We start from the raw sequence: 22,492 nt of genomic DNA, 5'->3' as shown, positions 1-22,492 counted from the left end.
AAGTGCAAGGAAATACTTTAAAATATCTTTATACGGTTCAGTCTCAATTTGCTCATGTTGAAAATAGGTTTTTTCAAACTGAGAATTTTGTTGCAGCATATATATAAAACAATGCAGACTGCAACCCTGTTAGTGATACTCATTGATGGTATAAACATGTTTTGTACGTAAGTGAGAATGGAATAAAGTGAAGTAAAGTTTGTTAGTTATGTTGGGTCTGGGAAAGCAGCAAGAAAACAAAATGTTCATAGCTGCCAAGCTAAGAGAATGGAGTCAGTCTCTTCTTTGTGGTGCCAAGCAACAGCACGAGAGGCAATGGGCAGAAACTGATGCACAGGAAGCTCCACGTGATTATGAGGAAGAACTTCACTGTGTGTGCAAACTGGCACTGAACAGAATACCTGGAGAGGTTGTGGAGTCTCCCTCACTGGAGATATATAAGAACCATCTGGATGCAATCCTGTGCTGTGTGCTCTAGGATGACCCTGCTGGAGCAGGGAGATTAGACCATACGACCCCCTGTGATCCCTTCCAACTTGATCCATTTTGTGATTTGGATTCTGTGGTAGCTGGGGATCAGAAATAGGTCAAAGCCTCAGGTAGCACTAGATCATGTTGTCCTGAATTTTTGTGGCATCTCTGTCTGTGGAGATACTAAAAATCTGCCTGGACAAAGACTTGGACAACCTCCTGTAGCTGACCCTGCCTGAGCAGCAGGATTTGACTACGTTACCTCAAGAGGTCACTTCCACCCTAAATGGTTCTGTGATTTTGTTTAAAGAAATACAAATATATATTGATTTTTTTTCTATAAAGTACGACACAGATTTGTACTATAAGAACTGTAAGCAATCCTTAAAAAAAAACAAACAAAAAAAAAAACCAACCCTGCCAGGAATAATTAAGACAAAGTTGTTAAATGATATGACACAACAATGCGCAGCAAAAACTTTCTAAAAAATGCTTTTCCTTTCTCTAATAGTGTGCTACTAGATTTTTGTTATTAGGAATTTCATTCATTTTGCTTCATCACAACATTCATTATTTTTCATTACAATATTTGTAGTCTTTTATTATAATTTGTGTAATCTACTTCAGTCTGTGCTGTGGAACAAAATTTTTCCGTGGTGGATGACTAGTTTATGTTTATGTGATGTCTGACAGGAGAAAGATGGGAAATTAATTTCTGGCAGGACGAAAATGCAGGTTGCAAACATTTCATAGAGCATTTTTAAATTATTAGAGTGAGAAGCATGTGTAGAAATGAATTTGTGCCTAAAAAATCCTGTATGGTGCCAGGCAAAACTGTCCTGTTGGCAGAATTAACCTAGGGCATTTATTACATGGGATAGTGTGACCAAAACTTTCATTTTGTATGCGGAAAAAAAGTTAAAGACTGATAATTCTGATTTGTAAATACTTGAGGGGTTTTTGGTTTTTTGTTGTTTTTTTCAATAGAATCTGACATTACATGGGAAAAGAAAGGAGAAAATGTGTAGTCATAAATGTGATGTTAAACTAGTCTACAGGTGTGGGGTAATTTTGAAATTGCATGTTTATTGCAAATAGCATCATGTTTTTATTGTGATAGGATAATTTGGCTTTACATAGCTAAGAGAGAAAGGATCAGAGTGTTTTTCACCCCATTAATGGTCCCTTTTAATTTTATTTTTCTTTCTGTTGTTAAGACCTGTTTTCATGTGGAGTGAAACTACTGTTTTCATGAAACAGCATTGTACTTTTAATAACAGTCATTTAGACAGATTCATACTTCTTGCTGTGCACAAATGGCTCAGCAGTGTCACTTCAGGACAGCAAATACTAAGGGCTGTGTGGAATCACATCATTCTTTATGGAGCAGAAAAGGCTTTATGGCTGCAAACAACTACTACACTGTAGGGATTTGTTTAGTGTCTCACAAGCATCATTAGGCAATTCACAGAGAAGAGGTAGAGCCTGGGTCCAGTATCCTGCTGGCACAAATTTGGAATTACTGGGCAAACTGAGGAAAGATTATTTGTGAAACTAAGGCTGGAAGAGACTCTTTTCAGGCCAACTTCGTGGATAAGCATGATTTAGCCTAAGGAAAGGGGGTTTGATGACCTGAAGAAAGAAACAATGATTCTGAGAAGAAAATTGGTTCAGGTGATGAGGTTAATATTAAAGTGTATTCTAAGATCCTAAATAGCCATGTGTTTCACCCACATCATGTTTGGATGGGCTAAGCTAAGGATGATTACCCATTTAAATCCGAGGTTCAAATCCTGACACAATGGGAGAGGCAGAAACTAGATTTCTCAACTATCAATATAGAACTAGGAACTAAATTTAAGAGAAAAATACAAATATTTTTTTAAACTTTTACATAGGGGATTAGTATATTCTTAGGTTAAAAGAGAGAGATGTGTTTCTTTGTTGTATCTCTGTGGTTTGTTTTCCAAAGAAGTATTGTATTAATAACAAAAGAATTCATCTAAAATTCCTTATAAAACTCTTTACAAGCATTCTCAAGATCAGATTGTATCATAATTTTTCAAAACAGAGTGTCTAGAAATGCATGGAAGTTTTTAATACCTGGGTGCTTTCTTAGATTGCTTTCAAACTGTGGAAGAATAAAAGCAAATGTGTAAATCCCCCTGTTCTTCCAAAAAAAAATTCTGTCTCCTATTTTCACCAGATGTAGCAAATCCTGCACTGTGTTACAGGACAATGCTAAAATCTCTTTACTCAGATATGCAGGAACATTAATAACATTGGATGACAGTGTGCAGTATTTAATAACTTGGTGACAATTCTAAATATAGAAATGGTAAAGTATATTTGACAAAATTCACTAAGATGGACTTTCTGCTTTTGCTACTCACAATATTCCTTCACTACTCTCTTGATGAGTTTCTAATGATTTATTTTCATCTTTTACCTCCTGAGGTAGGCTGGTCCTTATCGGGTATGCTTCTTGAAAAGTCAGTGCAATTATAAAAGCTCATAGCAAAGCAAAACAAGCTCCTTTGTTTCTTCTTTCATTTAGAAATGACATTTGCAAGGAACTTATGAATGTCCTGGCAGGAAACTCTCTTCATAGCTAAGAAATATTTATGGACAATATTCATAAGGCAGTAAGTTCTCACTGCAATATGTGGTAACAAGGATAAGGAAAGATAACTGAAGATGTATTTGGTTAAGCAAAATAGACAAAACAAATATGTTGTGTGCCAAGAAGACTTGAGGTGGAGAACACTTAGAGAAAAAAAAATAATCCCACAACCTATAATGATTCAAAGCAGCCCTGGCTTTAATTGATATCACAGCTGAACACAATAGCCTAAAACCAAATGGACAAATTGGGGAAGAAAATGCCCTTTTATTTGGTCCTCTATATTGTTTGGCATGACCTAGACCAGGATATCAAGTTCTTTATTGCTTCTTGTGCAGGCAGATGTAGGCAGTTTCCCCCCACATTTATCTGCTTTCAGTTTGAAAGAAAATCAAGATATCTGGGGAACCACTGGTGCTACCTTTCCTCTCTTCCTGGAAGGGCCAAATGGATGGGAGAAGCAAAGCACAAGAAGGACCTACTCTTTCTAACTTGCTGGATAGAAAGTGTTATGTAACACTTCAAAACACAGCACTGCAAATGGCACCCCTGCAAATACTGGTGAATGTTTTACAAGTGAGCATTTCTCACTGGGGTGTGATTTCTACACTAGCTTTTCTCTTATGCTTTAAACACAAACACTGCAAAATGACCTTGGTGTCACAGCCAATTATGTGAACAGGGTTCAGGATTCAGCAAGGCCAGAGTACAAATCTGTAACTAGAGTACAAAAACATTAGGGACTTTTTAAAGTGGAATTTTTAATTATTTAATATTAAAGATCCTATACAATGTTTAACACTCCTTCGGTTCTCAGGAATCAGGTTAGTTCAGTTATAAGAGTTTAAGTATTTCCAAGCTGTTTTTTGCTTTTGATCTATACACTTTATAGAAAAGCTTTAATGATGCAACCGTTAATGTTGCACACCTAGTATGTAACAAATGTCTATACTAAATTTTTGTACTTAGAGCACTTAAATTGCTACACACTCAAACGCAGCATGAAGAAAGAGAAGAAAGGTTGAAAGCTGGTGGAAAAAACAGAAGGTAATAAACTGGCTGAATTTGAGACAGAATATACATATGGTATAATTTCACAAATTAATGTTCATTTAAAATTTTGTTTCTCTGCTATTTTATGGGTAAATTATCCCTTTTATATTTATCTTCTTTTTTTTTTCCAGAAGATAAGGTTTGTCTTTTGGACTTTGCACTCTCATATAGATACTGTTCCAGACATTCTTCTTCATTCCATTTCTGGCTGCAGAGTTGGTGCACTGATATAACAACTCTTCAGAAAGCTGCCTTTAACAGGATGGAAGGGAGGGTGCTCTGACTCTGATGGAAGGAAGGGTGAGGTGCTCTGACAGCACCTCTGTGCATGCAGTCATGCATTTGTGGCAATTTTAATGGGAATTATTATGGAGTAACATACCAGTTTTCAGCCTAAAAAATGGGAAAAAAAAAAGAAAAAAGGTGAAGATTATGGACTTGGTTTGTTTGACTTGCCTTTACAGTCTGAGATTTGGGTCTGGGACAAAGCTCACCCCTTGAGTTATGGCCAGGCTCACTGAGCAATCTGTGATGAGGGCAGGCAGAAGAATGATGGGAAGAAGGAAGAGATCAGGGTGTGACTCTCCATGTGTATGAAACCCCAAAATGCTTCAATCTGACATTTCAACTTCCTGTTTCAAAATAAATTCTCACTCCCAAATCTCTTCACATTAAAAAACAAACAAAACCCAATAACCAAAATAACCCCCCCCAAAAAAAGGGCCAACAAGAAGAAAACAAAACAAAATTAATTTTTTTAGCTCCAATAGTGGAAACTTTGAGTGAGAATTATGTTTTGAAGGGATAGTGTGAATGTAAGTAAACAGAAATTCTTTCTTTTTCTATCTGCCCTAAATACTAACTTTTTTTCATTGTTTTGGTGCAGCAGACATATCAACAAAATCAGTTATTTGCACAGCTTTACCTGCAAATTTAATTTTGTAATCCTAACACTAGAAGCTCTTTCTCCCTAAATAGCAGTGTAGTTAATTTTGGTAAATTGTATAATTTACTGTAGATATAAATTAATGTAGCTACATTGCTTTGTTTTGCAGAAATTAAAGGTACAATCTGGAAAAACTGTCTTGAGTACTGTGGCCTTCAGATCAGATGCAGGGCATGTGAGGGGCAAAGGTCCTGGGTTTTCATCAGAAGTAGCATTTTATTACATTATCCTTAATAAGATCATAGAATAAAAGATTGGTCTAGATAACAAAAATAAAATAAAAGGTGTCATCTGGCTTGATCAAGTTCTTTATATAATTAAGAATACAGACTGGATTGGTTATGAAGTACATCACAAAGCTAGCCAGCTAGTTATCCATACCATTGTTCTGGCAATGGAGTGACAATTCAGAATGAGAGTGTGCCATAAACTCTTTCCTGCTAAGTAATCTATAAAACAATATTAAAGGTGATTTTGTTTTTAATGCCAGAACAGTATTTTTCATAGCAAGTTGTGTCACATAAATGAAATCTTCAGCTTGAAGTCTGAGGCATGAGGGAAAGCCTTACTTGGCTTCAGGCTGTCATTTCTGCAATTGTTGAAACTACAGATTACTACGGAACTACATAAATTTACATGGACACAAAATGTTGGAATTTCAGTTGGGATTTTTATCCACCTGAGAAATGTTATTGAAAATCGTTGCCTTAAGACAATTTATGCATAGAGTTACCTCATCCTGCTAAATCTCTCTGCTTAAATATTTTTGGATGGAGATTAAAAAAAAAACATTTTTCACAGAGGCAATCTAGAAAGCAGCTCATAGACAGTTGATTTGTCTGCATAGTGCACTTGTTGCATCATTGCTTTGAGTCCAACCTGGTGCTGATTTAACAGTAGCAAGGAGTAAGTGGCTCTGTTTTCCCCGATCCATTTGTCTCTGGCTGTGCCCAGGTACCCAGTGGTGGCATGCCTGCTGTGTCCTCCCCATACATGATCTCTCAAGCAATGAGAATAATGCTACAAAGTGAATGGGGCAGTGATCTGGCCTTTCCCTTTCTCATGTGCTTGCTGTGGTATCCCATGAGAATAGGAAAGAACCAGCTTTCTTTCTTGTACTTTTCTAGTTTTAAATACCCCTTTCCAGACATCATCTGTCTTCACAACAAAATGGTGACAGGAGCCTTAAGTTAAGAAATGTTTCACTAAAGTATTGTCGAAATTGAGGTTTTGTTTGGTGGTTTTTAAAGGCATTAAGACAGGGACTGTGATTAATTCCGATGAGGCGATTCATGAATGCTATATTTAAGGATAATATTTCCTTTAAATGTATGCAGGCCTATGCCAGGATAGAATTTATTGTCTTCAAAATAGCTTGTATGGGATTATGACTTGGATTTGTGCTGGAAACAGCGTTTTCATTATTGCTGAGGAGAGATTACACAGCACCAAGACCTCTTCTGCCCACCACACCATCCCATCAGCGAGAAGGCTGAGGGTGCACAAGAAGTTGAGAGGGGACACTAGGGACAGCTGATCCCATCTGGCCAAAAGGATATTCCAGCCTGTACAGCATCTTTCTCAGCATATATACCTAGGGAACAAAGAATGAAAGGGAGGTGTTTGAAGTATGGCATTTGTCTTCCTGAGTCACTGTTACACATGATGGGGCCCTGCCCTCCTGGGGATGGCTGAACAGTGCCTGCCCATGGGAAGCTGTGAATTAATTCCTTGTTTTGCTCTGTTTGTGTGTGTAGCTTTTGCTTTCCCTATTAAACCACCTTTATCTCAGCCACAAGTTTTCTGTCTTTACCCTTCCAATTCTCTCTCCCATCCCACCAGGGAGGAGAGAGTGAACAGCTGTGTGGGGCTCAGTTTCCAGCTGGGAGAGCACCAGGAGAGTAAGAAGTATAATTACATTTTCCATCCATTAATCATGTTTTTTTTTTTTTTTTCCCCTGGCTTGCAAAAGGAGATGCATGCAGGGTTTCATTTCCCACTGTAGCTGGTGCAAACCTCACTGCTCACCATGGGACTTCTGCTGTGACACTTGTTCTTCTATTCAATTCCCACAGTATCTTGAAGAATCGATTTGCCACTCAGCTAAATTTCTATTCCACAAAGTTTTACATAACTTTGGCAAAGGTATCAGTTTACTAACTCCTAGTTGGATCTGTTTGAGATATTGTGGGGAATGTCACTTTGCCCCCCACTGCCAGATTCCTGTACTTGTTTTGGTTATCTTGGAACATATATTCTGAAACCAATTTTTGAGAATAGTCAATTCAGCGTTTAGTTGGCAACCACTGCTTTCATACGGTTGCAAAAGTTGCTTTTGACATTAATTTTATTTTTTCCTTTTTCACTAAAAAATAATTTTTGTTTAGAAAATGTAATTTATCTGTAACATATTGTTGTAACAAATTTCAGTAACTTAAAAGAAACAAAGGAAAGTTTTCAGGTTTCTTTCCTGAATTAATTATTGTTAATGTCAAGGAACCCTTATAAAAATTTTAAACTACTCCCACCAATTTAAGATGAGAATAATTTTCAGAGCTTGCAGAGAATAGGGAAATTTTCTTTCCTCTTTTTTTACACTCTCTTAAAAATCTATGCCAAGTTCTGTCTTAAGAATGATGACAAATAAAGCAGATAGTAAATTCCAAGATAAGTATGTTTGAAAAGAATTACTAACTTTTTCAATTAATTGTTTGTTTAGATCAACATTCTGTAAATGTGAAAGTTGCGTTGAGTTTATACTTTTCTCCCTTCCGTTTTGCTGAATATCTTGCTGTGATCTGCTTCGTTATTCAGCCTCTTTTTTAAGTGAAGTTTACCATATTATTGTTGGGACAAGGTTGATTAATCCCTAAAGGAATAACACAGTGCACCTCAGCAGTCAAATCAATAACTGCAGACTGAAGGTTAGCTGGTAAATGGGATTAGGTCTTCTGTTATGGGGCTGTATAACTACACACCTCTAAGCTGTTAGTTTTCTCAACGTCTTTCCCTCAGAAAGTCTATTCATTCTAGCAGAGGTGAATGACTTTTGCTTCTTCTATCGAGAATAATTGAGAATAATTTAGTGCTGCATTCTTCAGTTTAAGTACCTTGCCTTGGATTATTAGTTGAACAAACATCCAATTATCTTTATCTAAAGTGGTAGTAGTAAAATGAATAATTATTGGTTTAAATGGTGACTAGAACTGAATACAAAATTTTTTTGTAGATAGAAGCTCCCATCTCCCCAAGACGAATACTAGCATTTTTATCTTTGACAGATAACTGCAGATCTTGCTTAAAGGTCAGTTCTCTGAAGTAATGGGGTAGTTTACATGGGACTGTCACCTTTCACAGTTCTTTATTAGAAGCAGTATAATATATTCACTTAGGACTTTATATCCTTGTATGATATCCTGCTGCCCTCAGTGATACATTTGAAAAATGCTAATGGGAATCTGGGGACAAGGGAGAAAAATGTACCTGTCATTCTTCAGGCTCACCATCAAGGTGCACTGTCCCTATGACAGGCTAGAACAATCCCAAAAGCAAGGTTTGTCATCTGTCAGGTATCTCCACAGACTCTTCAAACAGATTGGAGAAATGTGGGAAAGGATTATGTATATACTCTTTACTTATAGTCCCCAAAAGCTTACACTGGGGAAAGGCAGGACACTGCTTTGTAAAACTCTCAAAAAAGGTAATTAAGGATGGGAGATCTTGAAAAGATTGTCCTGAATCCAGGCTGGGATCTGGCTCATAAGGAAAGTTGGCAAGAAGAATGAAAGTAGCACAGTTAAAACAGTGTTGGTTTAATTATTTTGCCTGCAATTCTGCCTGTAATCAACAAATGATAAAGCGTATTTTAATCATGGTAGGAACACTCCAAATCCATATTGCTTTCTTCAGTAACTTAAAAAAAAAAAAAAAATCAGTAGAGGCACTTTAAGAACCTTTCCAAGATGCTGAGGGACAGAGTAAGCAAATGACTGGGTGATTCTCCTTAAATCAAACATTCCAGGCTTGTTAATTTTTCCTTTTTTTTTTTTTTTAATTTATGGTGGTTATTTCATGGCATCATCAAAGGGTAATATTGCTAGTACTACCTATGTGCCTCTTAAGGTAGGCTCATCAGTATGTGCAGAAATTAAGTACATAAATGAAACCCTACTATAGAATATAGATATCCCAGTCTTCATCACTTCACTATGAACCAAGAAATGGGTTTATATCTAAAATGCACAAGGAATTTCTGTATACAAATTAAACCAATCAATAATCCTTAAACTCAGTTAAAGAAACTGCTTACCTTTCATATATATCTTAAACATTTATTCTCAAATATATTGTGACTGTAAGGACCTACTGCTGAATAGTTTCTGAAGTTGAAACATTTTCACCTTTTCCTCTACTGGCCTTCACCCTTTAAGTTAATAGAACATATTAAAAACATGCTAAAGGAATTGAAAATAATGCAGACACAATATTTTGCTATCTATTTCTCACTGCTAAAATTTTCCTGTTAAAGATGTACATATTTAAGTGAGTCATGGTATCAACACCTGTGATTGAATTAACACTTAATGAAGAGAAAAAAGATTTCTCCAATTAACAAGCTTAGAGAAACAAAATACAAACTGCAAGCAAAACAGATCCTTTCTCATTCTTGTAGAAATATTGAAAGCCGAAGCTCTCTTTCTTAGAGAAATTGCAGTATAACTAGAACATTTTGTAATTGTACCCTTTTGTCTTTCTTCAGAAGAACATTTAAAATCACTTTGTAAGCTTTCAAAAATGTTTAAGTTTTTTGGCAGTAGGCTGAAATCTGAGCTAGTAAAAGTTTTTCTAGACTGATGTATTTTTTAGCTATGTACTGAGTTAAGTTAGCCTAGATTAAGCCCATCAGACATGTGATATTCTTTCCTGAATTCATCAAAACAAGTATTTTATGGTTTTTGCATGTGTAACTACATATGTACTTTTTGCTTTCATGCAGAGCCAAATAGCCTGTGTATGTTGTAGGAACCCTGCTTTTAAAAATATCTCAGTTGCTTGAAAAAGAAATTTTGTGCTTGTTTGCCTAGAAGGTTTATCTGAAAACTCTGGAAAAAAAAAAAAAAGGCTGTTTATATGAACCTTGACAGTCTGCAGGAAGGATGGAGCACAATCACAATTGCAATTAAGCAATTCCAAACAAATAATTTGTTTGGAAACAATTTTTTTGTTTTTTTAATTGGATAATACTTATTTTGAGTTAATATTTTTAGTTTGTTTAAAGAATTGATTCAATAATTTATATTAAAAATAGAGAATGCTGGTCAGGAAAAGCGAAAGCAAAATAAATTTGAAAGATATACTTCCATTGATGAGTTGTAGTTTCAGTTTGTTTCACTCATTTCAAAAGCTAAGTGCTTCCTAAAAATTAATACATATTTCATTCTTCCTCTGAAGTAAGATGCCATTATTTTTCTCAGCTTGGTAGGAGAAAAAATTTCTGAGAGATTTGCATTATTGAATGGATTATATGAATTTCATGGTTGCTGCTGTAGAACTGGGGCTGTCAGATTGGCACATATGGTGGGGGGCACTATGCATACTCATACTAGTAAATTAAAAACAATTAAAAATACTCTGAGATGTAGTGGGATTGCTTCTGTCATACTGGTGAGGGAATTGTAACAGACAGAGAATTTTAAGAGGGATTAAGGCAATTGACATTTCTTTTGGGTGTTGCTGTTTAGCTGCTAATGAACCATTGACAATATCCCCAGAAATCTAGAATTACTCCACTTATCTTAAAACACTGAGCTGTGACACCTAAGATACACACCTACTCACTTCAGATTCCTTCCATAATCAATGAGAACAGCTGAACTAAGACGAGGCTGCATTACTCACTGGAGGATCCTGACTTACTTCAGAATAGAGGAGACTAAATCGTGCTGAGAAACCAGAATATAGAGAAAAGCCATATGTGTAATTAAATACTCCTTTTTTTTACCCTCATCCAACTTCTATGCCTATAAAGTCTGCAGGTCATTATTCTTTAGTCATCATTTTGGCATGTTAATGAGCTTGTTTTCCACTGAGAAACAGTTTTGTCAAGGATTCAGTAATTTCTGAGGTAGGGAATGAAACTGTACTTTAACAAGGAGAAAAAGATAGAAATGCTTATATGAATACAGTTTTATAACATATGCACAACAGTTCTTTTACAAATTTTAAGTGTTTATTATGGTGCAGCAAATAGAATATTCTTCTTTCTTCACACTTACTCATTTTAGTCTTTTCTGATGCAGAAAGATTCAGACTCATTGATAATTGCTTGCACAATGGTGAAAAATCCAGCTGGTTTATACAACTGGATTCTTTCTGCCTAGAGTGTTCAAAAAAATCTCTGTATTTCAATTCAGGCAGTTAATCCTTATAGTTCCCTGTCCTTCATGTTAAAACAGGCAGCAGGAGAAATTTTCTGACATACTAAAATCTGTCAAAAGCTTGTCTTCCCACATGGAGCCACTGATTGCTGATCTATTGTGCATAGTGTCACAGTAGTCAGTGGGACTTCTAAAATGGAACCCAACTTATCAGTCGGGTAAATAGAAAACAGTTAAAATATGTGAGAGTTGAGAAAGGTCATTTTGATCTGTGTTTGGCATCCATTAATGGCTTCAGTTCAGTATGGACAAATTCCTGCCTTTAACAACAGGATATTGTCTTGAAGAATTGAAGAGAATACTGATGTGCCTATAAATTTTGTGTGAAAGCACTGTACAAAATCAAGCCAAAATGAAAGTTTACAAAAGCTTTTCTTCTTTGCTCTTACAAATCATTATTATTTCAGTAGAAGGGACCAACGGCAACCATCTCTTTCTCACTGCCAACTATTGAGATATATTATTAGCAGCTACATAAAATGACCCAGTAGGAAGTCAGAGGTGGAGAAGGATATACCTGCCTGGAAACCTGAGTTCCTATTAGAGGGTACATAAAACTTGTGCACTGATACATCCACTGACTTTTCTTTGCTTCCCAGACAAATTCTGACGTAGCGTTCTTAAGCTCAGATCCATGATGAACCAAAACAAATCACATTTTCATGGATTTTGGCCAAAGCAGAGGGCACTCAAACCAAGGTCATGAACATCTACAAAATCCCATATGAGCAGCAGACACCGTGTTGCTGCAACTGGTTACATTTACAAAAATTGTTTGATAATGATTTTTGGGATTTTTTTTAGACACTTTATAAATGCATCAAAACTGCTTAGACTAGATGCTTTGTTTGTTCATAGTAGAAAAAATTACGGAGCAAGTAACAGGAGTTATCAAAATCATTGGATGGCTTTTCCTTGCCACTTTTCAAGAAACAGTGAAAAAATATTCTGCAGTGACTCACTGCTCATTTAGGTTCTTTTATAGATATAAAGCTTTAAGATTAAAAATTATCATCACATACTGGCAATATTACTAATGTAAATATTGTAATTATTTCTCTTGGAATTTCTTCATATTCATATTTCTCTAGTAGGAGTTATGATGCAATTCAATTTTCCTGTGCTAACACACTACAAAATACACAGAATTTTAACTGGTTTTGTGTCCATTTCATGAAATTCAATAAATGTTATTATTTCAGCATAACATATTAATAATTTAAGGACATTTTAAATGTCTTCACATATTTATTCATTAGGTTTATGAAATATTTTTGAGGAAAATGACACCGAAACGTTCCATTTAATTAGCGGAAAAGTGAAAGGCACTCCCTTTTCTGTGAGTGATAGGGTGAGAGGGTGGGTGAGAGGGACAGACTGTGTTTGACATTGCTGTGTAGAGGATATCATTGTAAAATAATCTTTTCCTATATTTTTTGTTTTCCCTTTTTATAAAATCAAATGTTTTGCCCTTTTCTCAATTAACAAAAGTTTCCCTTAGGATTTAAAAACATAATTTTTTTAAGTTCCTTCAATTCAGAATAAAGTATTATGAGAGCTGTCCATAAATTGCATTGTAGTTTATAACTAAAAGGTCTGTGTCCTCTATGTCTGAATAGAAAATCGGTTCCAACTCAAAGAACTCTAGCGGTTGGAACTCCAAACTGAATCATGTGCCACAAGTAGTTGTAGTGATTTTACCCTGGCTGGATACTAGGTGCCCATCAGGGCCATTCTATCATTCCCCTCCTCAGCTGGAAGCTGGAAAGGATGGGGAGAGATCACTCACCCGTTGCAGTCAGGGGCAAAAAAGACTTGATCTGGGAAAATTATTCGAATTTATTATCAATCAAGCCAGTGCAGCAATGAGAAATAAACCTCAAACTTAAAAATATGTTTTCCCCTCCCTTCTTCCCAGGGTAAACTTTATTCCAGTATTCTCTACCTCATCTCCTGCAGAGGGGCATGGAGACAGGGAATGAAGACCACGCTCAGTTTGTCACATGTTCTCTCTGCCTTTCCTTCCTTGTGGGGCAGGACTCCTCACTCTTCACCTGCTCCAGCCTGGGATCCCTCCCACAGGCTTCAGCTCTTCATAACCTGCCCTAGTGTGGGTCCCTTTCCATGGGGTGCAGTCCCTCAGGAACAGCCTGCTCCAGTGCAGGTCCCCTGTCAGCAAACCTGCTCCGCTACAGGATTGTCTCTCCTCTGGTTCACAGGTGCTGCCAGCAGCCTGCTCCAGCACAGATTTCCCACAGCGTCCCTCAGACATCCATCCGCTCTGGCATGGGATCACCCATGGGCTGCAGGTGGATCTGTGTTCCCCCATGGACCTCCATGAGCTACAGAGGAATCTCTGCTCTGCTGCCTGGAGCACCTCCTCCACCTCTGTCTCTGCTGACTTTGGTGTCTGCAAGGCTGTTCCCCTCACAAACTCTCACTCCTCTCTGGCTGCAGTTGCTGCTGTGCAATAACATATTCCATTCCTGAATGTGCTATGGAAGAGATGCCATCACTGCTGCTGATGGGCTTGGCCTTGGCCAGAGCAGCTCTGTCTCGGATCTGGCAGGCATTGGCTCTGCCAGGCATGGGGAAGTTTATAGCAGCTTCTCACAGAAACTCCCACTGGAGTGCCCCAGCTACCAAAACCTGTCCATCAAACCCAATAAGTGTATGGTTAAATCCAGCTCATAAGTAAGTTGTCACAGCTCTTGCTGGCTTGGAATGTTCAGCATTTTTTTTCCTTAGCTGAATTCAGTTCATTGCTCTTAATAAAGTTGCGAGCACTTAGCAGGAGAAGCATTACACTAAATACAGGAATTGTGAAGAGCCATTTTAGGGTACTTGCTATTAATTTATGTTTTTGAAGTGTACAAAACCCTCTACAGTGTCAATATGCATCAGACTATGTTGTTTTGGTGGTATTCAAGCTTCTCCTTGTAGTCAGTGATACTTGTAAAAAGAGATCCAAGCCTGTTGATTTCTGCTAGCTTGCAGTTAATTGTCAAATTGTTTTATTCTTGTTTCTGTGAAATTTTCAAGCTGAAATGACTATTATAGAAGGCGCCATTATCTCTGATGTTAGCATTTATGTATCTATATATATGTTTCTATACCTGTATCTATATAATCTATAGCTATATATCTATGTATACCTATATCTATATCTAATCTGTATATATCTATATCTATATCTATATCTATATCTATATCTATATCTATATCTAATCTATATCTATATCTATATCATCTATATCTATATCTATATCTATATCTATATCTATATCTATCTATCTATCTTCTAGAGTTTCTGGAAATGTCATTGTTGAGTGTAAGGTAATCTGCATTTCAGCTTTTGTTTCTGTGACTTTTTATTCAGATTTTAAAAAATAAGAAGAAAAAGTAATGTAGCTCTTGTTATGTTGTCATTTTTATATATTTTTTCTAAATATACATAAGAATTTTTTCTAACTGGTAGTAGCAATTAGCTTTACTAATTCAGGATTAATTTGCAACATCCGATATTGTTTTTATGATAAAAACACATAAAAAAATAAACATGCATGCATGCTATATCATGGAAATAGATCTTAGCAAATATAAGAAAGAAGTCAAATAGGAATCCCTAATCCTACCTGGTATAATTTGTTTCCGTATGCAGTGTACTGTTTCTAAGAGCAGCCGCATCCCATCGGCTCCTGCAAAGTTTGGATGTGCTGTAACAAATGCGCACCTGTCCAGCGTGGACACAGCCAGGCCCCTTTCGTGCCTTGGAAGGACTCCTAAACCTGTGGAGCCACATGAGGGCAGCAAAGACCCAAAGTCTAGGGAGGGCTGCTCGAGCCATTGACAGAACCGAGCATGCCCGAGTGGCTTCTTGATTCTCCTACTTCCCTTTACTTTTCCCAGATAAATTTTAAGAAGATCATGATAATGATGGTAGAAAGTCCATCATTGCAGTCTTTTAGAAATCACTGGATGTAGTTGATGGCACTCTCTTGCCATGAGGAAGGTTCAACAGCTTTCAATAGGAACCTCCAACATGACTTTGGAATCCCAAAGCAGATTTACAAAGCCTGTTTTATCCACACTCCGGATGAGAAGAGCTGAATCATGCCATTAAATCCAGACCTCTTCTCCTTTGTTCCTAAGGTACAAAATATGGAATTTTTTTCCTGTGGTGCACTGCTTTAGTAATATTTTTTTTCTTTTGAGTACTGTTTATTCTTTTGAATCACTTTGATGCTCATTTTCACAGCTACTTTTTCTGTTGCATTGATTAAAAACATCTGAATACCCTGATTGTTATAATTGTTTTGATACTCTATATATTCACTCAATGGAAACTTCAGCTAATCTGAGTTGAGAGCCCCCCACCATCTATTGCCTTGTCAATACAAGCTTAGCTTAAATGGCCGGAGTATACATTTCAAATTTCTGTACTTTTACTTTCTAGTGTTCTACTTAATAGAGAATGAACTTAACAGGAAATAGGAATGTATAAAATACAGATTAATAAGCATGAATGGCCTGCAGTCGTCTTAGTTTGTACTTAACAGAACACTTAGCACCTACACAGTGAAACGAGTCAAGATTTCTGTCAAATTCTCTGAAATGTAAAGATTTTGTTGCAAATTAAGATCCTAAAATCTACCAGCTCTGTGGTTGATATGGCACTGATCCTATGCAGCTGTTGCTAAAATGTTGATGAAATTCACATGTTCAAGTTTTTTCACTCACCAGTTGTTAACCAGGATAGATTTTCTGAAATCTTAGTGCTGACGAATATGAACATTACCTGAGCCTTTAAAGTAGGAGAATCTGAGCTTTTTCAGGGATAAAACTTGATCCTATTTCACACAGCCAATGAAACAAATCATGGTGGTCACCTTCTTAGTATTCCGTTGTTATCCTGGTAGAAATGAGAGTTAAGCATTGCGTTTTTTATTTTTCCTAATGTTAATATAAACTTTTTACTCAGTTACTGTGACAGTGATGTTCAAGCAGGGCAAGTAGAGCTGAATGGCATGCCTGTGAGTAGCTGCAGCATAAGTAGAGTACAGACAAAACAATGGTGCTAAGGAGAATAATCATTGTACATCAAGTTTTGTAAGGATTGCAGGACTGTTGGGAGTGCTTCAGCAAATTGTTGCCAAAAATGTGAGTTAGTGGACAGGCAAGAAATTACTGATATGTCTTGGGGTGTGGAAGGTATATCTGAGAGAGAATGACTTCATGATCTCCTCCAGGTGATCTAGAGTTCCAGGAGAGGAGTAATCTTACACTTCATAACAGATCAATATAATAGTAATTCAGTATGTCTGTGGCCCCCTCCTATAGAGATGATGACATAGCACTCTCCATAGATCACAAGAACTTTGGTACCTAAATGATCCATTGTCCAATTGCTGTAAAAGTGCAAATTATTCTAGAGGGGAGACTTTAAATAGGTTAGTGAAATAAACTGCACCTTAGGTCTGGAAGATCAAACTAACTCTAGCTGTATATTAATGCTACACCTGTGTTTATTTTCCAACCTGTTTGCATGCCACTACCATCATTTCTTAGCAGTATAACATATTTCAGTCTGTCATGCTGACTCAGACAGAGAAGCATTGCAGGCTGGAAGATGCTATGCCTGACTCCTGTGAAAATATTCAGTGATAGATTCCTCTGTGCTGCTATCAGAGGTTTTAAACCAACAAAAGCTTTGAGGTCTTTGCAAATTCCTTCTCATTTCTTTTAACCTTATTTTCAGAGGTTGTTTCCAACACAGAATTATTGATTTTGCAGCATTTTGCCAAACTGAGTAATCTCAGTCTGTATCTTTATACTAGAATGAGTCATCCTATGATAATTGCCAGATTGATGATGAACTCATTTGCCTAATTTCCTTCATATGCTTAGAAATCAATCTATTGAAATATATTATTCATTTTAAAAAATTGCTTCAATTTACTTACTGTCAGTAAGTATTGAAAATGGTAAATATTTGGTTTTAAACTTAGTAATTTAGAATTAAAATATTACCAAATTTGATAATTTTTTTTTTTTAATAACTTCTTGATGACTGGGTGGAAGTAAAAAATCAACAAACTGTTAAAATACAATGTGATAAAAAATTGCACACAACCACATCCAGATATATGAAGTTTGTTTCTATGTAGTAAAGGTATCAGCTGGAATACAAAGTGAAAAAAAAAAATCATATCAATGTAAGAAATCTGGGGTTAGAAAAAGGGGTATTATTGTCGGGACACACTATATTCTTTAAAATTTTCATTGCATTTTTCTATTTTTAATGGGATTTATTTTAAAAGATGTTGACTAGCAAAAAATAATTACTGTCAATTTTTTTCTATTATGTTGTACCTCTTTTATTTCAGTGGCTTGTCTTCTGTTTATTGTGTGAATTGTACCAAAACTTTCTGAAAGTCTTTAAAGCCATGGTTGAGGAAGTTCATGTATTAGCTTTAAACATATTTCCTGTTGAAAGTATATTTCCTGCTGTAGTATTTTGAGAAGACAAACAAACCTACTACATTTTTATAAAATTTTTAAATGAAATTTCATGAATAAAAAAACAATAACTAACATAAAATATACATGTTTTCAGTGAAGACTTGTTCTGTATGCCAGAACACACTTTGCAACTCAAAATAGCCCTTATTTTCGTTTACAAGGATTGTGTCAATGCAATTCAGGAGTATTTCCAGTAGAGTTCAAGGTGTTACATTACTGCAAAAAATCCAAGACATCCAAAGTCAAGCATTCAAAACACATCATATGAAAAATATATATAAGAAAAAAATGTTATTAAGTTTTATTGTTTAAAAATGTTTGAACCTTTAAGTAGTTATGTAGACTACCCAGATGTCCCATCCCATACAGGGAAAATAGTGTTCTCATAACTCATTAAAAATTGCCCACTGTTTTCATATGGATTTTTCATTAAGATATACTTTTTTGTTCTAAATTTTACTTCTCAAGCTCTTGGAATCTGAGCATTGCAGGAGAAAGGAAAGTTTCCTCTGCATATTTTTAATAATTATTATGTGGAGTAGTCTCTTTTACAAGTTTTTCTCATTTCATAAATATAACAAAGTTCTTCAGTTATGTTAAATATTGCAGATTCAGCAAGGGCAGTACAGACAAAAAGAGTTGTTGCACACTTAGAAAAAACTTTTTTACTTTCTTTTAGTGGACGGTCATGGAAAGCAACTCTAGGCCAGAAAAAATTCAACATTGTACATCAAGGTTAGCTGTGCCTAGGTTCTCTGCATGCTTCAGAAAGGTGAGTTAGAGCAGCCCATGCATTGGGCAATCACTGAGGTATCAAAAATTAAATCAGCAGGTAGCTGGCTAGATCTCTCTGTGATATGAAATCAGCCACATAGACATTTTCTAACACAGTTTTGAATATTAGAAAGCAGGCATTCTGGATTGCAGCACTCTGGGGATCCTTCCTCTAATGGAGTGTCCCAGTGTCAGGTGAACAGAGTTCTTATCATGCACACTGATTACATATTGATTAGCCATCCTTTCTTACTTGATGTATATGTATTAATTTATTTTACATAGTAACACCCCTTGTCAGAAGTCCTTAATGGTCTTTTGGGATTGTCTTCGGTGATCTTCAGTGTCTGGTGTCATAATGTTTGAGATGGCCATTCCTTGACTCCAGCTCTTGAGTAAGCACAAAACTGTTGTTTTGCATGACTCCTGCTTTGTCAGCTTTGCAGAGCTGAGCTGGCATCCTGTTTCCTTAAGTTACATCCTTTATCTATTTCTTCAAGGTTGTGCTGTTCTCTTCTGTCCTCATCAACTGGAGTTGTCCCTGTCCTAAGAAGTATTCAGATACCAGCCTGTACTTACTCTTGATTAATCGAGTCCAATCTTCTTATAAAATAGATATTTCAATCTTCTTGATGAAGGAAGAAAAGTTCCTGGAAGGAATTAAAGGAATGAAATGTTATTCTTTATGCACACAGGGAAGCAGAGTTTGCTAGGGATTTGAGCCTGTAAAAGGCAAGGATTAGCTGTGGGAGAAGAACTCAGAGGGCAGAGTGCCTTGTTTGTGAGCCTAACCATTCCTATGGAGCATATGGGAAATGTTTCATGGGTTTGGATTGATAAATTATCTACTCTTTTGCACACGATTTTTATACAGTTTTAGCAGATAGTGTGAGTGGCACAAAAATGACCTGAATGTGCTATTGTGAGAAGCGAGATGCTTTCCTTGCTGTAACCTTTGGAGCGTGTTAAAACTGAGCTCTTAATTTTGCGTGCATGCTTTAACTGCTGAGCTACCACATGGGAGAGAGGGGAGTTTCTTGTCATTGGCAAGTTTAGTGTTTTCTTCTGATTTGATTGATTTCTAAAAAGTGACTTTTGCAGCCTGTGTGATACACTAGAGCTGTGGTACATCGGAGTCCAACTGACAATTTAGAAAAGGGAGGATTTCTCCCGCATTTCAGCAGAATGTAGATATGTTGGCACTGTTGTTGGCTTTCTACCTTACCTGAAAATTGTCCACAGAAAACTTAACCTGGTCAGTAAAGAAAGCCTATGGACAACTTCTTCTCTAAGAACCTGGCACAGTCTTGGGAGGAAAAATACCTTTCAGAGCATGTTTTCAATTGTGTGTAAATGGGGTCATGAGTGGTATATGGGTGTCTGGGAGAAGTTTCAGATTACTTGCTCTTCACTGATCCTTGGGAGGCTGTGCTGGGTCTAGCTGGGATGGAGTTAGGTTTTAAGCTGTCTTAATATTTTTCCATGAGTTATCTGACTTTCACTCTGCCTATTTTGTCCCCCAGGGTGTGGGGGTAGGGAGTGAGTGAGTGGCTGTGTAGTGCCGAGCTACTGACTGGAGCCAATCCACCACATGGACACTGTCACGTGCAGAAAAAAGGACAGATTTCTCCAGACAAAGAAAATAATATGCATGATGGAGCCTGGTCAGCTCAGGGACTTCTAACAAAAGGGAGAGGACAAAGATGGTTTGCAATATTTTTCTGATCCATGTTATGCTCTTTCATTTAATCCTGCAGTGCTTTAGTGCAAATACAGACACGGTTTCTGAATCACAGAACAGCAGTGGTGGCTATTTCTAAGGCTTACAGTCCTTTACAGATCATTTCAATGGGAAGAATGGTCCTGCTTAGCTTTTCCCACATACTAGAGTTTCCTCTGCTGCTGAGTGTTTGAAATGGGGGTCTCTGGTCACAGCAACTGTTTTCTACAGCAATTGCCTAGATGAGTTGTCAAGTCAAGGCACTGATTCACAAAATCTGAGCCCTGTGAGGACATTCTCCTCTCCCTGACCACCAAGACAGAACTAAAGCAGTGCTGTCATCTTGGGTAACAAAGCATTATATTCTAGATAGGCAACAATTCAGACAAATCACTGTGCTCAGTATCTGTCCTTGAATATCTCTGGTCAGCAAATAGCTTCCTTATATCATTTTTCTGAATTTACTTAGCATGTTCTCTTAACTACATATGATATTAAACATTTTCAATCACATTATTTGGATCAAGCAAAGAAACCAATGTATTTGATACAAAAATTTGATTTAAATAAACAGAATTGCAATTATAAAAGCCCTAGAAAGAAAAATTCAGTACTTACCAAATGTGGGCGAGCATTACTAGAAGCAATAATCATTCATTGGTGAGTTAAATTCAGCAAACCTGAAAAAAGAAAAACTGAATTTCTGTTCTCAAATTTCTCCTTTTATGAATTGAAGATTAATGTCTTGCTCTACTGCATTTGAAACATTTGTATTTCCCTTGTCATTGACAAATCCCTCTTTATTTCATAGAATATATATTTCTAAATTTAAGACTAAGAAACAAAATTGAGCTAAGAAATGTTAACGTGGTATTTATATATACAAAAGGATGATAAATACAAATAACAGGAAAAAAAGAGGACATAACAACCCCAGAGTCCTTCATCTCCTGCTCTTTATTTCTCCTTCCCTTCATAGAGAGCAGGTATTTTACATACTGCAGTGGAACAGGAGAAAATATATTACATTTTTTTTTTTTTTGATATTGCAGTTAGTTTTTTCTTTTTTATGTTCATAAATTTTTGCTTCATTTTTGTGTTCATAAATTTTGTTCATGATTTTTGCTATGTCAGTCTGCAGAACATTAAGTTGATGTGTGTTCATTCTAAAACATGTTATGCAAACCAGAACTACAGTGCTGCACCTGTCCTCCTGTGTCAGGTACTTTTTGGTCAGATGTTTCTACTGTAAAACTTCAGTTGTAATCATTTATGCAGCAAGACTCACAGCTGGGAACGTAATGAATACACAGGGGGATGAAGATCAAACTTCAAAGTAACCCAAACAACCTAAAGCAGCGGGAGCTAAAGGCAATGGGAGCATTTGAATAATATTAAATGTATGCCCTGACTTCACTTACTGCAGTGAGAAAATGAGTTCCAAGGACTAAAAATTAAAACTAAAAATAAAAACTAAAAATAAAAAAATAGAAATATAACTATTTACTGCAGTCATGTGACCAAATTATATAAGACAAGCTTTTAAGGCATATTTATTTGTGAATCCTCTTAATGTGATTTCATTTCTTCCTCATACACCTTTATGTGTATGCTTCTAGAATTGTCCTTTCTGACAGAGACATACAGAAGAAAAACATGAATTTGGTAGTAAGTGCAGAATGGTCAACATTTGAAAACAATAAATCACCTCTAACATTAGAAACATAGCAGGGGAGCAGTGGCCTGCATTCTTGAATAGCGGACTAACACTGGCCCCTTTTCCAGCCAGTCACTTCATTCTCCTCTTTCTTTCTTCAGGTGTTCTTGGAACTCAGGGCAGTAACCACGACAGCTAACAAAGTGAAACACATGCAAAAGATGAAATGTATTGTAGAGGTTATCATCTTGCAGTGATGAAATTTTTTTCAAGAACATGTAGACTAAGC

This window comes from Lichenostomus cassidix, chromosome 2 (assembly GCF_008360975.1).
Source record: "Lichenostomus cassidix isolate B80296 chromosome 2, HeHo_3.0, whole genome shotgun sequence".
Taxonomy (NCBI): Eukaryota; Metazoa; Chordata; class Aves; order Passeriformes; family Meliphagidae; genus Lichenostomus; species Lichenostomus cassidix.
This window is presented reverse-complemented; position numbering follows the sequence as displayed.